Source organism: Hemiscyllium ocellatum, unplaced genomic scaffold, assembly GCF_020745735.1.
Source record: "Hemiscyllium ocellatum isolate sHemOce1 unplaced genomic scaffold, sHemOce1.pat.X.cur. scaffold_346_pat_ctg1, whole genome shotgun sequence".
Classification (NCBI taxonomy): Eukaryota; Metazoa; Chordata; class Chondrichthyes; order Orectolobiformes; family Hemiscylliidae; genus Hemiscyllium; species Hemiscyllium ocellatum.
Genome location: NW_026868433.1, coordinates 19171 through 38386, shown reverse-complemented (window position 1 = coordinate 38386; position 19216 = coordinate 19171). Strand labels below are relative to the sequence as shown.

The following is a 19216-nucleotide window of genomic DNA, read 5'->3' as shown; positions in this document are numbered from 1 at the left end:
GACACTGAATGATGTTCCCCAAAGCAGACTAGTTAGCAAGGTTAGATAACATGGAATGTTGGGAGAACTAGCCATTTGGATAAAAAAACTGGCTTGAAGGTAGGAGGCAGAGGGTGGTGAAAGAGGGTTGCTTTGTGGACTGGAGGCCTGTGAGCAGCAGTGTGCTGCAGAAATGGATATTGGGTTTACAGAAGACACCAATATTGGAGGTGTAGTGGACAATGAAGAAAATTAGTTCAGAATGCAACAGGATCTTGACCAGATGGGCCTTTGGGGCGAGGAATGGCAGACTGGGTTCAATTTAGACAAATGTAAGCTGTTAGATTTTGGAAAGGCAAATCAGAGCAGGACTTATACACTTAATGGTAAAGTCCTTGGGAATGTTGCTGAACAGAGAGACCATGGAATGCAGGTTCATTGTTCCTTGAAAGTAGAGATGCAGGTAGGCAGGGTAGTGAAGGTAGTGTTTCGTATATTTATATTTATTGGTCAATGCTTTGAGGACAGAAGCTGGGACGTCAAATAGTGGCTGGACAGGACATTGATGAAGCCATTTCAGGAATTATGTTTTAACTTCAAAATTCCCTATTCTGGAAAGGATGTTGTGAATCTTGCAAGAGTTCAGACAAGATTTACAAAGACTTTGCTAGGGTTGGAGGATTTGGGCTACAGGGAGAGGCTGAATAGGCCAGGGTTAATTTCCCTGGAGAATCAAAGACTGAAAGGTGACTTCATGGAGATTTATAAAATCATGAGGGACATGTATAGGTGAACAGCCAGGGTCTTTCCCCCCCAGGTTAGGTGGGTTCAAAACAAAATCGCATGGGCTTAAGTTGAGAGGGCAAAGATTTAAAACGGATCGAAGGGGCAAAGTTTTCAAGCTGTGTGGGGTGTGTGTGTGGACTGAGCTGCCAGATGATGTAGTGGAGGCTGATACAATTACAACATTTGAAAGGCATCCGATTGGGTACATGAATAGGAAGGGTTTCCAGTGCTACGGACCAATAGCTGGCAAATGGGGCTTCATTTGCTGAGGATTCCTAGTTGGCATGGACAAATTGGACCAAAGATCTGTTTCTGTGCTGTACATCTCTATGACACTTTGTTCCTCTTTTGTGGAGAGCTAGCAGAAGCACAGATAATTGTCCTTGGATCTGAGAAGGTTAAGCAGTGATCTTGACCAAGTGCAGATTTGTTTCAGGGATATTTTAATTTGCAGAGAGAGGGGAATTGTTAACAATGTCACAATTTTAGTGACTATTTTCAGGTAATTGGTAAATAATATGTGAACATTATTTTATTCAGTAAGTTCTGAGCATCTGGAACAGTCTGAATGGCAGCTGGACCCACACTCAGCAGTTATTCATAAACAGATTTGGAATTTTACTTTTTAAGGGAAGATTTGGGGGGCTATGGGCAAATGGGAAGGGAATTGGAACAGATTTGCAGCATCTCCAGAGGGAGAGAGTACAGCCCAAATGGGCTGAATAGCCCCCAGCCCCTGTGCTCTGTGACACTGCCCATTGACTGTGAATGTTGAAGCTCATTCGAGGGCAGAGAGAGGGAGGATCCCACCACTCCCCTCACAATGGGCCCTGAATGCTTGATGTCAGCACAGCCCAATAGGGGGCAGAGGGCAGTACTGGAGGACCAGATCATACCAGTTTGTCCTCCAACCAATCTGAGTGAATGAGGGCATCCTCAAGGCTGGAACTAAAGAAAGGCACCTATCGCAGAGATTTGAGAAACTGGAGGATATGAATTAGGGAGCGTTCTGTGGCTGGTGAGGAATTATATAAATAAGGAAGAGTTGTGAAGCTGGATGAGGTGATAGTGATCGGGAGATTTGTGAAATCGGAATTTAGAGTTAGTGAGGATTAGTCATAATGTTATACAGCAAGGAAACAGGCGCTGTGATCCAACCAGTCCATGCCAAACATAATTCCAAACTGAACTAATTGTATCTGCCTCCGCTTAGTCCACATCCATCCAAATATTTCCTATTTATGTACGTATCTGAATGTCTTTTAAATATTGTAATTGTATTCACAGCTACCACTTTCTCTGGAAGTTCATTCCACACAGGCTCGTGTGTTATAGTGACAGGCAGCTGGAAGCTCGGGCTGTGTTTTTGCAGCAGAACGTAGATCATCAGTCGCCATTTCCGCCACCTCCACTGAGATGCTGCCAGACACAGGTTCCCGTCCCCTCCATTAACAGCTATGCACCCTCCCCAGCCAGGTCATATTCCACTCCTTTGTCTTTCCAAATGTTCCGGTCTCTCTCTGGGTTCTGTCCCTGTCTATTATTTACTCTTTAACCCCTATCTCCTGCAGTACAAAGATCTGCAGGTTAGTTGAATTGGCCAAGCTAAATTTCCCATAACGCTCAGGGATGTGTAGGTTAGCTGCATTAGTCAGGAGAAATATACAGTAATAGGGTATATTTTTATATTTTTAAATACCATTCGGAGGGACGCTGTGGACTTTTTGGGCCGAATAGCCTGTTTCCACACTCAGGATTCTAATTTTCCCAGCTCCCATCAGTTCTGAGGAAGGGCCACTGGACAGATTTCTGTTCCCAGATGCTGCCAGACCTGCTGAGCTTTCCCAGCACCTCCTGCTTGTTGTTCCTGATTGACACCATCCATCCACCTTCCGGGTTTGATTCAGGCAGGGGGAGGATCCCACCACTGACCTCACAATGGGGTCCAGCTGATTGATGGCAGCTTCGGACCAATAGGAAAAGGTGGTGGGACTGGTGGATGAAGTGATAAAGATGGTCATCCAAACAATGGGAGTGAATGAGGGGCGTGGCCAGTGGGATGACACGTCACCAGTAACTCCGCCTGTGCAGTGTCACGTGACTCGGCCGTTGGTGAGTGTGGGACAGGCAAACAGGGAAGGGGAGAGTGGCCTCGGAGACAGGGAGATAATGAGTCACTTTAGACTGCGAAGTTTTAATTACACTCTGTGCGGTAAGTCTGAATTAGAAACTCTTTCCCGCGTTTGCAGCAGATGGGAAAATGGCTGCGGCCCTCAGGTGGTGATAGGTCCTGGGACATGGGCTCCATCTTTATTGGGGGCAAGGTACAGTGAGGGGCATGGACATGTCCTCTTCCAAGGATGGGGGGGGGGTGTGTGATTTGAAGAGAGGCATTTACACATCAAGCACATACCAAGAGAAAAGTATGTCTTTATATTCTACCTGCACTGACTGTGAGTTTTGTTTTGTGAATTTGTTTCATAGGATATTAAATCAGAATAATTGAGGCTAGGAACTCAAAAGCAAGTTTTTACAGTCAATGGAGTCATCGGGATCTGAATATCATTTGCATTTGACTGTGGACGGAGAAAGGTTTGTCAGTTCTGTTTGTGGGAAAATATCTCCAATATTTTTGTTTAGCAGAAAGATGTACAAATTCGTGTTTGGATCACCCTTTGGGTGTGTGCTCTGGTCTGGACCCTCCAGCTGAGGAAGGAGATATTCGCCTGAGAGGGAGCACAGATTTATCCAAATTACACCTCGTCGCTTTGTAAGAACTCTCAGATTTAGACCCAATCACCCACTTCATGATGTTAAGCTGTAAGCGTCATATTTTCAATTAACTGCAAACTTCCCATTAAAAGTCCTTTTGGACTCAAATTCCAGTACCTTTTCAAGTGGAATGTTCCAGCTTCTGACAACTGTCTGTTCATTCAGAAACTGGTGACGTCCATGTTGACTCTGGGGTTACAAAGGGCTGAATCAAAAGATAAGATGCTGTCCCTGAACACCCATTGAGATGCGTTGGAACAGTACAGGAGGCTGAGGGCAGTGTAGGTGTGAGCAGACAGTGAAAATGACAGGGCTGCACTGTGAGGGCTGCTTGGCTCAATGAGTGTGTTTTGGAGTTGGGTGTAAACAGACTGATGTGAGACAGGGCGAAGATGAAACTAAAACTCAGTTTTAGTTCAGGCCGTTCAGAAATTCACATGGTCCTAATGTGAACAGCCAGTTTTTAAGTGAAACCTGCGGAGTATTTGTTAACAGTTTTTAAAGTATTTTCCTGAGGGCAGTTGAGAGCTAACCACATTGCTGTGGGTCTGGAGTCACATGTAGGCCAGACCAGGTGAGGATGACAGTTTCCTTCCCTACAGGACATGAGTGAACCAGATGGGTTTTCTAACAATCGGCAATAGTTTCATGGTCATCATTCGCCTTTTCATTCGGGATTGTATTGGATGCCGATGCTGCCATGTTGGGATTCTAACCCTAATTCTTGGAACATTGCACATGTCACTCATATTGCAGGAATACCATTAAGCCATTGCCTCCCTTTTTAGCAATGTTTAAAAGAGAGTTCCATCATTCTACGTGTACAATGTGAGATAAAGTACTGCAATGTCCACGTGTCAGCCTCTCCAAAAGGTCAATCAACAGAAATTTGTTTGGGGGTGAAATATTTCACTTTTGTTTGGGGTTTACCAAACAAAAATGAATCCAAATAAAAATCTAATGTCCCGACATGTATGAAGCCAGAGAGGGATTACAGAGACAGGGAGGGTTGTGGGGCCAGAGGGGGACTGTTGTCCAAACATCACTGTGGTGTACATGGACTGCAGCATTTCAGGGAGGCGGTTAACCACCACTTTCTCCAAGACAAGTAAAGGTGGCCAATAAATACTGGTCTGGGCAGCAAAGGCAACCCCCAGTGAATAAAACCAAGCAGTGACCTCTCTGAGCTGACTTGCTGTGAAGTTAAAAACCTCTCTGGAAATGGAGTGGGCAGAGAAGAGAAACAGTGACATTTCACAGCTGCCCTCAGAGAGACCTCACCCTTGGAAGTACTCAGAGCCAGGGATCAGCTCAGTGAGTTTCAGTCTCTTCAAACATCAATCTTAGTCAGTTTTATTTTATTAAATCTACAATAGTGAGTAAGGTGAGGATTTCTTTTTAATGTCTTACGGTCTCTTGATTGAAAGTTTAAGATATAAAACGTAAGCATTAAGTTATTCTCGGGCAGTATTTTTCGAGCAGTAAGACTGTGCCTTTGTCTTGGTCTGTAGGTTGTTAAGGCGGAGAGATGGCCTGTTGTAGAGTGGCCTACTGTTCCTGTCGGGTGCGGAAGATTAGGGAGAGTTTCAATGAACCTGATGATTTGTCTGCAAGAAGTGTGATTGCAAATCCTATTGGATCACATGGATTGGTGGAGGAGTGATTAAAGGCAGTGAGGAATTGACAGGAGCCGGGGAGTGTGATAGGCGGCAGTCTCAGGATACTGCAGATACAGTCAGGTAGGTGGGTTACCTCCAGAAAAGCTAGGAGGGGTAGGTAGGTACTGCAGGAGTCTCCTGTGGCTATCCCCATCTCAGACAAGTGTACTGTTTTGGAAAATGTAGGTGGTAATAGACTTTCAGGGGAAAGTAGCACTGACAGCCAAGTTACTGGTACTGAGACTGGCTTCTAACATAATGTGAGGTGTATCCAGTTCCACACGATCGATGGTGATAGAGGACTCTCTCGTCAGGGGCACAGTCTTCGTTTCTGCAGCTGACAGTGAGAGATCAGAATGGGGTGGTGCTGCCCTGGTGCCAGTGTCAAGGATATCTCTCAGAGGGAGCAGAACATTCTCAAAGGGGAAAATAACCAGTGGGAGGACATTGTACATTGGTACCAATGACATAGGAAGGGGAAAGCATGGGGTCCTGAGGAGCAGGGAGATTTGCTAGTGCCACTCGGGAGGCATTAAACCAGTGAGGGAGTCGGGGTAATCCTAAAGAGATAGTGAGAAAAGAGGTGAGTCTGAGGCTGGTACTGTTCACCAGATCAGACTGTCAAGGCAGGCAAGAGCAAGCTACAGAATGAGGTGGGACGGACCAGTTACACTGCATTTATTTCAGTGCAAGAGACCTGACAGGTCAGGCAGGTGGGCTCAGGGTATGGTTTTGAACCTGGCACTGGGATATTACAGCAATTAGAGGCAGCACTCAGGGATGGATAGGACTAGCAGCTTAATGTTCCAGGGTATAGATGCTATAGCAAGGGGACAACAGAGCAGGGGGAGAGGTGTTTTTGATTAGGGATAACATTATGGCTGGGCTTCGGGAGGATATTCCTGGGAGTACATCCAGGCAAGTTATTTGGGTGGTACTGAGAAATAAGAAAGGGATGACCATCTTACTGGGATTGTATTATAGACTCTCTCCCAATAGTCAGCGGGGAATTGAGACACAATTTTACCGGCAGACCTCAGTTATCTGTAAAAATATAGTTGCAATGATAAGGGTTTTAACTTTACCAACATGGCCTCGGAGTGCTGTAGTGTTAAGGGCTTGGATGGAAATGTATTTGTTCAGTGTGTACGAGAACATTTCTGATTGAGTTTGTAGGATGTACCTACTAGAGAAGGAACAAAACCTGACCTGTTTCCTTTATTCATTCACAGGATGAGGCTGTCACTGGCTCGGCCAGCATTTATTGCTGCGTTTACCCAGTGGGCAGTTAAGAATCAACCACGTTGCTATAGTTCTGGAGTCCCATGCAGACCAGACCAGGTAAGGATGGCATTTTCCTTCCCTAAAGGTCATGAGTGAACCACATGGGTTTTTTCAACAATTGACAATGGATTCCTTGTCGTCACTAGATTATTTTTTCCAGATATTTATTGAATTCACTTTCCAAAATCTGCCGTGATGGGATTCAAACCCAGGTCCCCAGAACGTTATCTGGGTCTCTGGATTAACTGTCTAGTGATAATTTCACTCCATCATCACTGCCTCTTAGGAAATGAGGCAGGGTGAGTGACTGAGTTATCAGTGGGGCAGCACATCAGCACCAAAGATCCCACAGTATTGTGGCTCAGTGGTTAGCGCTGCTTCCTCAGCAACAGAGACGTGAGTTTGATACCAGCCTCAGGCAACTGTCTGTGTTGGAGTTGGCACATTCTCCCCAGTGTTTGTGAGGGTTTCCTTCGGATATTCAAATTTACTCCTACAGTCCAAAGATGTGTAGGTTAGTTGGATGAACCATGTTAAATTTCCCATAGTGTCCAGATGCAGTATATGAGGTTTTGGGATGTGCAGGCAAATCTCTGCCTGATGTGAAAAGATCGTTTTGAGGTCCTGGACAGAGCTCAGTGAGGTGTGGCTGAACGTTTTACATTTCCCGTGGCGGTAAGGGAAGGTCAAAGGTGTGGAGCATGTGTTGGTGGGAGGGTGTGGACCTAACAAGGGAGGTGCAGAGGGAATGGTCTCTGTGGAACGCAGATAGCGGTGGGGAGGGAAATATGTCTATGGTGGGGTCTGACTTTAGGTAGCAGAAATAAGAGGTTAATGCGCTGTATCTGGAGATTAGTGGGGTGGAAGATGAAGACCGCAGGGCTGTATTCTTTATTGTGGCTGGAGGGGTGGGGTAAAGGTGGAGGTGCGGGAAGTGGAGGGTATGTGTTGGAGGGCATTGTTGATCAAGTCGGAGGAAAGTTACGGTCCTTGAAGTAGGCCTTTCTGGGATGTCCTGGAATAGAATCCAAAGAGATTAAACAAATATATCACAGACAAAAGATTAACTGGACCAGAGAATAGGACCGCTTAAAGGTCAACAAGGCTGTCTATGGAATCACAGAGGGTGTGAAAGATATGCAAATATTTCACGTCATTTTTACTGGAGAAGTATATGGAAGCTCGAGAGTTTGGAGAAATAAACAATGATAACTTTGAAAGTGTCCATGTTACAGAGGAGGTGGGACTGGATGTCTTAAATCGCATCAAGGTGGATAAAGCCCTGGAACCTGATCAGGTGTATCCTGGAACTTTCTGGAAATCTAGGGAAGTGATTGTTGGGCCTCTCCTGTGATATTTGTATCGTTGATAGTGACAGGTGAGGTGCCATTATTTTAAAAAAGGTGGTAAGGAGAGGCCATGGAACAAGAGAACAGTGAGCCTGAAGTCAGTAGCAGGCAAGTTGGTGGAAGGGATTCTGAGGGACAGGATATCCATCTATTTGGAAAGGTAAGGAATGATCAGGGAGAGTCACTGTGGCTTTGTACGTACACAATTGTGTTTCACTAACTTGAGTGAGTGTTTTGAAGTGACAAAGAAAATTGATTAAGCCAGGCGGTGAATGTTGTTTATATGGACATTCAACAAGGTTCCACAAAGCAGACTGGTTAGCAGGGTTAGATCACATGGAATGCAGGGAGAGCAAGCCATTACAAAACTACCTTGAAGGTAGGAGACAGAGGATGATGATTGAGGGTTGCTTTGCGGACTGGAGGCCTGTGAGCAGCAGTGTGCTGCAGGGATGGATATTGGGCCCTTAAATAAATGACTTGGATGTGAATATATGAGATATGGTCAGTAGGTTTACAGAAGACACCAAAATTGGAGGTGTAGTGGACAGTGAAGAAGGTTAGTTCAGAATACAACAGGATCTTGATCAGATGGGCCATTGGAGCAAGGAATTGCAGACTGAGTTCAAATTAGATAAATGTGAGCTGTTATATTTTGGAAAGGCAAATCAGGGCAGGACTTATGCACTTAATGGTAAAGTCCTGGGGAACATTGCTGAACAATGGGATCTTGGAGTGCAGGTTCATAGTTCCCTGAAAGTAGAGTCACAGGTAGGCAGGGGAGTGAATGCAGCATTTGGTACGCTCCCCGTTATTGGTCAATGCATTGAATGCAGCTGTTGTGATGTCATATTGTGGCTGGACAGGGCACTGATGAAGGCCCTTCTGGAATTCTGTTTTCAGTTCCAATCTCCCTGTTCTTGGAATAATGTTGAGAAACTTGAAAGGGTTCAGAAAACATTTGCAAGGACTTTCCTGGGGTTGGACGATTTGAGCTATTGGGAAAGGCTGAATAGGCTGGGACTATTTTCCCTGGAGATTTGGAGGCTGAGAGGTGATCTTATAAAGTCATGAAGGGCATGGATAAGGTGAGCAGTCAGGGACTTTTTCCCAAGTTCGGTGGCTCCAGAACGAGAGGGTACAGGCTTAAGGTGAGAGGGAAAAGATTTAAAGGGGATTTAAGGGGCATCGTGTTCATGTTGAGGGCATTGCAAGTATGGAATGAGCTGCCAGAGGAAGGGGTGGAGGCTAGTACAATTGCAGCATTTAAAAGGTGTCTGACTGGGTACTTGAAGAGGGAGGTTTTAGAGGGATAAGGGTGAACCGCTGGCAAATGGGACTCCATTAACGCTCTCCGTTAATGGTCAATGCATTGAATACAGAAGCTGGGACGTCATATTGTGGCTGGACAGGACGTTGATTAAGCCACTTCTGGAATTCTGTTTTCAGTTTGAATTTCCCTGTTCTGGGAAGGATGTTGTGAAATTTGAAAAGGTTTGGACAAGATTTACAAAAACGTTACCAGGATTGGAGGATTTGGGCTACATGGAGGGGCTGAATAGGCTGGGGCTATTTTCTCTGGAGAGTCAAAGACTGAGAGGTGACTTCATTGAGATTTATAAAATCACGAGGCGCGTGGATAAGGTGAGCAGCTGGCATCCTTTTTCCTCAGGTTAGGTGGGTCCAAAACTAGAGCACATGGGTTTAAGTTGAGAGGGCAAAGATTTAAAAGGGATCGAACTGGCAACAGTTTCAAGCTGAGTGTGGTGTGTGTATGGGAGGGGCTACCAGATGAAGTAGTGGAGGCTGATAAAATCACAACATTTAAAAGGCTTCCAATTGGGTACATGAATAGGAAGGGTTTTGATGGATACAGGCCAATAGATGGTAAATGGGAATTCATTAGTTTAGGATTCCTTGTTGGCACAGACGAATTGGACCGGAGGTCTGTTTCTTTGATCTTAATAAATTAAGATGCATTCCTCTCTTTTGTGCAGAGCTAGCTGAAGCACAGATAATTATCCTTGGAGCTGAGAAGGTGAAGCAGTGATTTTGACCTGGTGCCGATTTTGTTCCAAGGTCTTGAATTTGCAAAGAGAGAGAGGAATTGTTAACCCTGTCACAATTTTTAGTAACTACGTTCAAGTAATTGGCAAATAATACAAGGTGAAAATGTGAACACTATTTTACTCAGTAAGTTCTGAGCATCTGGAACAGTCTGAACGACACAGATTCAGCAGGTATTTTGAAACAGACTTGGAATTTTACTTTTTAAGGAAAGATTTGGGGGTAGTTGGGACAGATTTGCACCATCTCCAGAGGGAGAGAGGACAGCTCCAATGGGCTGAATAGCCCCCAGCCCCTGTGCTCTGTGATACTGCCCCATTCACTGTGAATGATGAAGCTCATCCCAGAGCAGAGAGAGGGAGGAGCTCACCTCTCAATCGGCGCCGGCTTGATTAACGGCAGCTCCAGACCAATAGGAGGAGAGTCTGTGTGGTCCTGCAGCCAATGGGAGTGAATGAGGGGTGTGGCCAGCAAGACGACACCTGTCCATGAGCTGTGCAGGTGCAGTGTCACTGGGTGGGGGTGGAGAGAGACAGCAGGGACTGGGACAGAGGCTGTTGGACCTGAATTACAAACTCCCGGTAAATTAAAACCAAAAGAACTGCAGATGCTGTAAATCAGAAACAACAACCAGGAGGTCTGGAGAAGCTCAGCAGGTCTGGCAGCATCTGTGACGAGAAATCAGAGTTAACGTTTCAGATCCGGTGTCCCTTCCACAGAACAGATGTCACTGAGGAAAAAAAAGTCCGTTTATGTGCAGAAGATAGTGTGGGGGGATGGGGGCAAGATAAAAGGAGTAAAGGTGGGGATAGAGTGAGAAGAGCGGTTGGATAAAGGAGTGGATAACGATCTGACTGGGGGAGGGTGACTAGCTGTTAATGGAGACTATTAGTGGCTAACCATAGGTAGTGTGTAATGACAGGCTGTGACATGAGGTGGCTACGACATGAGGTTGTTAACCTGTGGTTAGCCACTAACTGTCTCCATTGTAAGCTGTTGCCCACCTATATCACTGCACGATTGGAGCTGCTGAGGACACAAACCTTTGGAATATCCTCCCTAACCCCCTCTGTCCGCCTTAAAGATGTATCTAAAAATCGTTCTCTTTAATCAACGTTTCCATCATCCGTGAAGCATTTTAGGAGATTTGTCAATGTGAAAGGCTCCATACAATGCAGGTAGTTGTTGTTATTGTCTGACATCAGGAGAAACAGGGATGAGCCCTCTCTCTCTCTCACACCTGATGAACAACAGCCAAAGCAGGAAGCACTGAGCATGCTCCAGCCCACAATGGGCCTCGGATTATTGATGTCAGCGCAGGACCAATAAGAGTCGGGGGAACGAGGCTGGAGGACCAGGATGTGCCAGTTGGTCCTTCAACCAATCGGAGTGAATGAGGGGCGGGACAATACTCAACCACGTGATAAACTTCACTGACAGCACAGTGTTGTTGTGGCCAAGGCATTGGGAATGTGTGAAGGTGCAGGGCAGGGGAAAGGAAAGACATAGACCAGAAAGAGAAGGAAATTTTCATGGTATGGGATGAGAGGTTTTACAGAACTTAGTGCACATTGTGAATCACAAATTTGAAAATCCCAAATTCTGCACCATTTTCCCTCCTTATAATGCATTTTGCACTCCCTGAAATAGCAACTGTGTTTCTCCCTCCACAGATCCCAGTGATCAGTGCCAAAGCCCCATTGCCTGTGGAGAGGGTGATGTTTGATTTCCCTGTCCAGCTGCAGTTCATGTGGTGAAGGTGCTCCCACAATGTGGTTGGGTAAGTGCTGTTATAGATTATTCACTCAGCAATATTGAAGAGTTGACAATGTATGTGCAAATCAGCAACAGTTTTTTTTTTTTAATCATGTTTATAATTTCACAGAAATACTATTGAAAAATTCTGGCATAAGGCCACAGATTGAGATACTAGGTCAAGTGATCAAAAGCATTGCCAAATGACCAGGTTTTCGAGAACACCTTAAAAGAGGAAAGCAGGTCTGAGAGGGTTCAGGTGGGAATTCCAGACAGTGTTGCCTTGGCAACAGTAGAAACAGCCAGACAGGTGAAGCAATGAATAAACACAAATGAGTTGTCAAGGTCTTGCAGGGTGTGTGGTGCAGGGAGACAGGGATGTTCACAGGGTGAGAATTTTAAATTGTTGCCTGTAAATAGGAGCCTTTCGATGGATCAACTAGTTTTGGTACAAGTGAGCACTTGGGCAGGAGGCTTTAAGATACTCTTGAGATTACATGTAAGTTGAATGTGGGAGGCTGGCCAAGAGTGTTTGGATAATTAAGTCTGGAGATAAATACTCGTCCATCCCTGCATTCAGTAAATGAGCTGAGACTAGGGTGGAGTTGGGTGATGTCACCAATGAAGAAAGTGTGTTTTTGGAGTTGGGCTCTTCCTCCACATCACCCCCACCTCCCTCCCCTCACCAAATCACAGGTATTGTTCCTTGTTCTGTCTGTCTGTCTTTTCTGGTTATGTCCTTCTCTCCCATTCTGCTACGAAGTAATATTTTGACCTCACCGTTGTTGGAAAAACCTACTCCATCCCCACTCTCCCATTCCTTTCTAAATTCCTTGTATGTGGTGTCCCTCAAGGATCGATTCTTGGTCCCTCCTGTTTCTCACCCACATACTGTCAGGAGGTGACATCGTCCAAAAGCACCGTCTGAGGGTTCACATGTACACTGACAATGCCTAGCTCTCCCTCCCCATCATCCCTCTCCATTACTCAGTTATCAAACTGCTCATCACACTCCCACTACGCGATTGGCTGCAATTTCCTGCAATGGAACATTGAAATGGTTAAACCCATTGCCTTCAGTTGCTATTACAAATTCCTTTCCCTTACTGCTGAGCCTCCCCCTCTCCCTGGGAACTGTGTGAGGCAGAACTACACTCTTCACAATATTGCTCTCATATCTGTAACCCCAAGATGACCTTCTGATCAGGTATCTACACAATCACAAACACCAGGAATTCCAATCTCTAAAACGTTGCTTCCCCCCCCCCTTCACCCCAGCTCCATTGCTACTGAAACCCCTGACCCGTGTTGATGTTGCCTTAAACTTGACGAATCTAAAACAGAACCCTTGATTCCGTGACTATCCGAGTATCCTATTCCAGATCCCTCATGATGGGAAACATCCTCTCAGTATTTACCCTGTCAAACTCCTTAAGAATCCTGCATGTTACAATGAGATCACCTCTCATTCTTCCCAAATCCAGTGAGTAGAGTCCCAACATTTTCAGCCTTTTCTTAAAAGATAATCCCTACAAGCCAGGGATCATTCCAGTTAATCTTTTCTGAAATGCCTCGGATGAAATTATGTATTCCCTTAAATAAAGGGACCAAAACTTCTGTCATTACTCCAGATGTGGTCTCACTCGCACTTTGTAAAGTTACTCTCAGGTATATACTCCAAACACTTACACTGAAAACTCCTTGTAATAAGAAACAACGTTCTATTCCCCATCCTGATTCCCTGTTATAACTGTGTTTCCCACACAATTACCCCGGTCCCTTTGTGGTGCAGCTTTCGACAGTTTCCACCATTTACATAGCACTCTGTTCTTTTATTATCTCCTCCAAAATGAGCAACTTCACAATTTCCCAAATTATGCTCCATTTGCTAACTTGTTGCCCACTTCTCCAATGAATCCCTCTCTGTAAACTGTTTATAATCCTTTTGGAACTTTACCGTTCTGCCTTTTCTCAGAGATTTCCCCGCTCATTCTTCTAAACATTTCCTGGGAGCACTGGGCAGTGGGAAGCAGTTGTTACCTTTTCAGAGAGACTCTTTGGAATGACTGGGAGGAGCTTGCTGCTCATGGGTCAGAATGGAGACAACTTGCCCATCGAGCTGCATGAGCCTTTCACCCCCCCCCCCTGTCTAATTGATGAGGCACAGCAGCAGCACGGAAGGAAAGAAAAGGAAGCACATCCTGCTCTCCACATCGCACTGACTCTTGAAACATTGTGACCCATGTGTCAAAGATCTGCCCTGTTCAGTCACATGAAGACCCAGTGTGGAAACTCACAGAAACCCATACAGATTTCCCCCTGAACTAACTGCTGACCCCCACAAGGGGTAGTGTGTCCAGTCATCCTGGGCCAGGAGGAGGGGGTGGTGAGAGTTTCTTAAATGAACTGACAGTGACAGTTTTATAAACGTGTATTACAGGTGGACATTCAGATGGTAATCTCAGTAATTGTAACGCCAAACTGTGACAAAATTACTCAATTCATCAGGAGCTGGATATTCACATTGTGTGTGAGTATTGTATTCCAGCTCATTCCCATTTGCTGCATAAATGTCCTCTTTTGAATCACTCCACACTCTCAGTAGATCTCCCCCAAGTCTTCAATATGTGTCCTGTAATCCTTTTCTGATGAACTCATGAGTGTAAGGTGGATTATTCTAAATCTGTAAACCCCTCTGTCACAGGACACCCGCAATTTCCTCTGTTACAAGGAGAACAATCAGTTTCCCCAAACCCCTGATTCCCCAATGTCTGTTTGCTCCCTATAAGGCACACATCAGGATTGTGTTGGAACATTCTCCACTTGCCTGCATCAGTGCAGCCCCCAACAATATTAAAGTGAACATCCTCCAGGACAAAGCACTGTGCCTGAGTGGTGTCCCATCCCCACCTTCAGCATTCCCTCTCCCCATCCCCAGGGTACAGTGGCATCACTGTGTAAAAGGGAAAGGCAGCATTGTCTGACCAGACCATAGGGCTGCTCTCTCATTAGGGAGAAATGTCTGGTGGTGGGTTTAACCTGAAGGTTACCACAGCCCAGGCAAGGGGAGAGGTTGAGAACAAGAGTCCATCTATTGTAGATGGATATTCTTGATATTTATTAACAGCACCCATGTCTCTGCAACTAAAATCCCCCATTCCTTGAACCATCCTGGTAAATCTCCTGTGCCCCCTCTCAGGGACCCTGCCATCCTTCCCAATGTGTGGGTGATCTCTGGTTTGCACAGACCCAGCTGCTCTGTGTTCCTGTGGGTGATGTCATCATACAGCAACAGTTGCATTGAACCTCACTGTCTGTAAGGGTGGGAGACACAGAAATCCCGGTAGCATTTGAGATGTATTTAGTGTGCACTTGCAATGCCATGATAGATGAGACTTTTCCACAATTATTGGAAAATAGATGAGGACAGTTAGGTGGTAGTTTTCTTTGTCACAGACCCGATGTACTACCAGAGCCTTTTTCTGTTCTGTAGACCGCTAAGATGTTTATTATAGGAATATGACAGGCTCCATTGGACTTCAGGTCAGAAAGGGTGATACTAGAGTAGATGACAGATGATTGGCCGATGTTTTGGGAGGAAAAGGAGATTGAGAGGTTTAAGGAAGAATTCAGAAGCTCAGCACAGAATCGGAAAGGGCCGTCATCAAGTGAGAAATAAACATTGGGAATCCTGAAGGCTGGAAATAAAAAAGGCACATATAGCAGAGCTTTGAGAGACTGGAGGGGATTAGAGATAGGGAGAGTAATGAAGCTGGAGGAGATGAAAGTTGGAGAGGATTCTGAGGATTGAGGATGTTACAGAGATAGAGATATTTCTGATAGACTTTTTTGAGTTTTGAGGCTGGAGAGGAATTATCGAGATAAGGAAGAGTTGTAAGACTGGATGAGGTGGCATTGACGGAGAGTTCCGAGCATAGAGGAATTTACAGAGATAACGAGCGATAGAGTCAGAACGTTATACAGCACTGACACACACCCTGTGTTCCAACCAGTCCGTGTCAACCATAAATTCGAACTGAACTAATCGCATCTACCTCCACTTAGTCCAAATCCATCCAAGCATTCCCTATCGATATACAGGTCCAAATGCTTTTTCCTCTTAGAATCCCATTCCCCTACCGTTTTACTCTACATTTACCCCTTACTAATTCACTAAACCCAATCATCCCTGAACACTATGGGCAATTGAGGACTGCCAGTTCACCTACCCTGTACATCTGTGGCTTGTGGGAAGAAACGGGAGCACCTGGAGGAACTCACGCTGACACGGGGAAGCATATCCAAACTCCACATGGACAGCCACCCAATGCAGGAATTGAACCTGTGTCCCTGGCAGCAGTGCTAACCATTGAGCCACTGTGCCACCCTTAAATTGTAATTGTATTCACAGCTACCACGTCCTCTGCTAGTTTATTCCACATGTGAATCACTCTCTGTACAAAAACAAAAAGTAAAATCCGGAACGTCTTTTTAGGGTCTTCCTTTTCTCACCCACTCTTGAATCGCGCCCCCTCCTGGAAAGGGCACCTGCTGTTCACATTACCTATACTCTTCAGGATTTTATAAACCTCCAATAAGGTCACCCCTCAGCCTCCTACCCTCCAGTGAAAGAGGTCCCAGCCTACCTAGCCTCTCCTTATAACCGAAAGCATCCATTCCCATCAACATCCTGGTAAATCTCTTCTGAACCCGCTCCGACTTAATAACATCTGTCCTATAACAGCACAACCTGAACTGAGCACAGTATTCCAGAAGAGGCCTCACCAACATCCTGTACAACCTCAATGTAATGTCCCAACTCCTATACTCAAAGGTGTGAGCAATGAAGGCAAGTGTGCTATACATCTTCTGAACAACCCTGTCTACATGTGACATAAACTGCAAAGATCTGAACCCCGAGGTCTCTTTGTTCTATATCACTATGCAAGGCCCGACTTTTAATCAGTGTAAGTCCTGCCCTTTTATCAAGATGAAATATTTGGCATTTATTCCAATCCAGAACATCCTTCTAGTATAAAGGCAATAGAAGTATACTTAAGAGGAAAATCAGTAAGGCGAAAAGGGGACAGGACACAGTTTTGGCGAATAGGGTGAGGACAATCCAAAGGGTTTTTATAAATACATTAAGAGCAAATGGGTTACTAGAGACAGAATAGGGCTCCTCAAGGATCAGCAAGGCAGCCTGTGTGTGGATCTGCAGGCGATGGGGTGGGGAGGGGATACTAAACAAGTATTTTGCATCAGCATTTACTGTGGAGAAGGATATGGAAGATATAGAATGTTGGAAATCGATGGTGACACCTTGAAAAATGTCCATATTACAGCGAAGGTGGTACTGGATGTCTTGGAACGCAGAAAGGTGGATAAATGCCCAGGATTTCATCAGGTGTGTCCTAAAATTCTGTAGGAAGCTAGGGAAGTGATTGCTGGGCCCCTTGCTGAGATTTTTGTATCAGCGATAGTCACAGCTGAGGTGCCAGAAGACTGGGGGTTGGTTAATATGATGATACTGTTTAATGAAGGCGGTTTGGACAAGCCCGGGAACTACAGACCTGTGAGCCTGATGTTGGTGCCAGACAAGTTGTTGGAGGGAACCCTGAGGGACTGGATTTGCATGTATTTGGAAAAGCAAGGACTGATTAGGGATAGTCAGCATGGCTTTGTGTGCGGGAAATCATGTCACTTACTTGACTGAGCTGTTTTATGAAGAAGTAAGAAAGTGGATTTTTGAGGGCAGAGCGGTAGATGGGATCTATATGGACTTCAGTAAGGCGTTCGACAAGGTTCGCCATGGAAGACTAGTTAGCAAGATGAGATCTCACCATACCAGGAGAACTAGCCATTTGGAATATAGAACTGCCTCAAAGGTAGAAGACAGAGGGTGGTGGTAGAAGGTTGTTTTTCGGACTGGAGGACTGTGACCACTGGAGTGCCACAAGGGTCGGTGCTGGGTCCACTACTTCTCATCATTTACATAAATGATTTGGATGTGAACATAGGAGGTATTGTTAGTAAGTTTCCAGGTGACACCAAAATTGGTGTAGTGGGCAGTGAAGAAGGGTAACTCAGGTTTCAATGGGATCTTGATCAGATGGGGAAATGGGCTGAGGAGTGGCAGATGGAGTTTAATTTAGATAAATGTGAGGTGCTGCTTTTTGGAAAAGCAAAGCCTAGCAGGACTGATAGACTTAATGGTCAGGTCCGAGGGAGTGTTACTGAGCAAAGTTTCCTTACAGTGCAGGTTCATAATTCCTTGAAAGTAGAGTCGCAGGTGGATAGGATAGTGAAGGTGATTGGTATGATTTACATTATTGGTCAGAGCAGTGAGTACAGGAGTTGGGCAGTCATGTTGTGGCTGTACAGGACATTGGTTTGGCCACTCTTACAATATTGAGTGCAATTCTGTTCTCCACCTATCAGAAGGATGTTGTGGAACTTGAAAGGTTCAGAAAAGATTGGTGGCAGAATATTCTTTAAAGGGTAGAATAACCAGTGGGAGGTCATTGGACATTGGTACCAATGACACAGGAAGAGAAAAAGATAGGTCCTGATGAGAGAATATAGCAAATTAGCCTGGAATATAAAAAAGTAGATACTCGGTCGTAATATCTGAATTACTCCCAATGCTACATGCTAGTGAGAGTAGGAATAGCAGGATGGAGGAGATGAATGATTGGCTAAAGATCTGGTGTAGGGCAGAAGGATTCACATCTTTTGGTCATTGAATTCTCCTCTGGAGTAGAAGTGACTTGAATAAGAAGGATGGATTGTCCCTGAATTGGAAGGTGACTAATATCCAGGCAGGGAGATTTGCTAGTGCTACTCGGGAGGCATTAAACCAGTGAGGGAGTGGGGGTAAACCTAAAGAGATAGTGAGAAAGGAGGTAAGTCTGAGGCTGGTACAGTTCAGAAATCAAACAGTCAAGGCAGAACGCGGTAGAACCGAGCAGTTACACTGCATTTACTTCAATGCAAGAGGCCTGACAGGGAAGGCAGATGAGCTCAGGTTATGGTTTGAACATGGGACTGGGATATCATCGGTATTATAGAAATATGACTCAGGGATGGATGTGACTGGCAGCTGTATGTTCCAGGGTATAGATGCTATAGGAAGGATAGAAAGGGGGACAAGAGAGGAGGACGAGTGGTGTTTTTGGTTAGGGATAGCATTAGAGTTGTGCTTGGGGACGATATTCATGGGAGTAAGTTCAGTGAAATTATTTGGACGGAACTGGGAAATAAGAAAGGATTGATCACCTTATTGTTAATATCTGCGTGTGTTTCATCTGATTGCTCTGGTTTCCTCCCACTATGTAAAGATGTGCAGGTTAGGTGGATTATCCAGGCTGAATTACCCACAGTGTTCAGGGATGTGCAGGTTGGTGGATTATCCAGGCTGAATTACACAGTGTTCAGGGATGTGCAGGTTAGGTGGATTATCCAGGCTGAATTACCCACAGTGTTCAGGGATGTGCAGGTTGGGTGGATTATCCAGGCTGAATTACCCACAGTGTTCAGGGATGTGCAGGTTGGGTGGATTATCCA

At 45.2% G+C, this 19216-nt stretch overlaps 1 long non-coding RNA gene across 2 annotated transcripts in view; it reads left to right on the top strand.

The window, feature by feature from the left end:
* LOC132813220 (uncharacterized) overlaps positions 1-19216 on the top strand; it is a 44456-nt gene that overhangs the window by 8208 nt on the left and 17032 nt on the right. Inside the window, exons 3-6 of one of the 2 annotated variants that reach the window (XR_009644011.1) lie at positions 3250-3357; positions 6428-6536; positions 11569-11675; positions 14091-14171. This is a non-coding gene — a long non-coding RNA (uncharacterized LOC132813220). Of the gene's footprint in view, positions 1-3249; positions 3358-6427; positions 6537-11568; positions 11676-14090; positions 14172-19216 lie in introns of those variants that run through there. The other variant, XR_009644010.1, reaches the window with a different exon arrangement.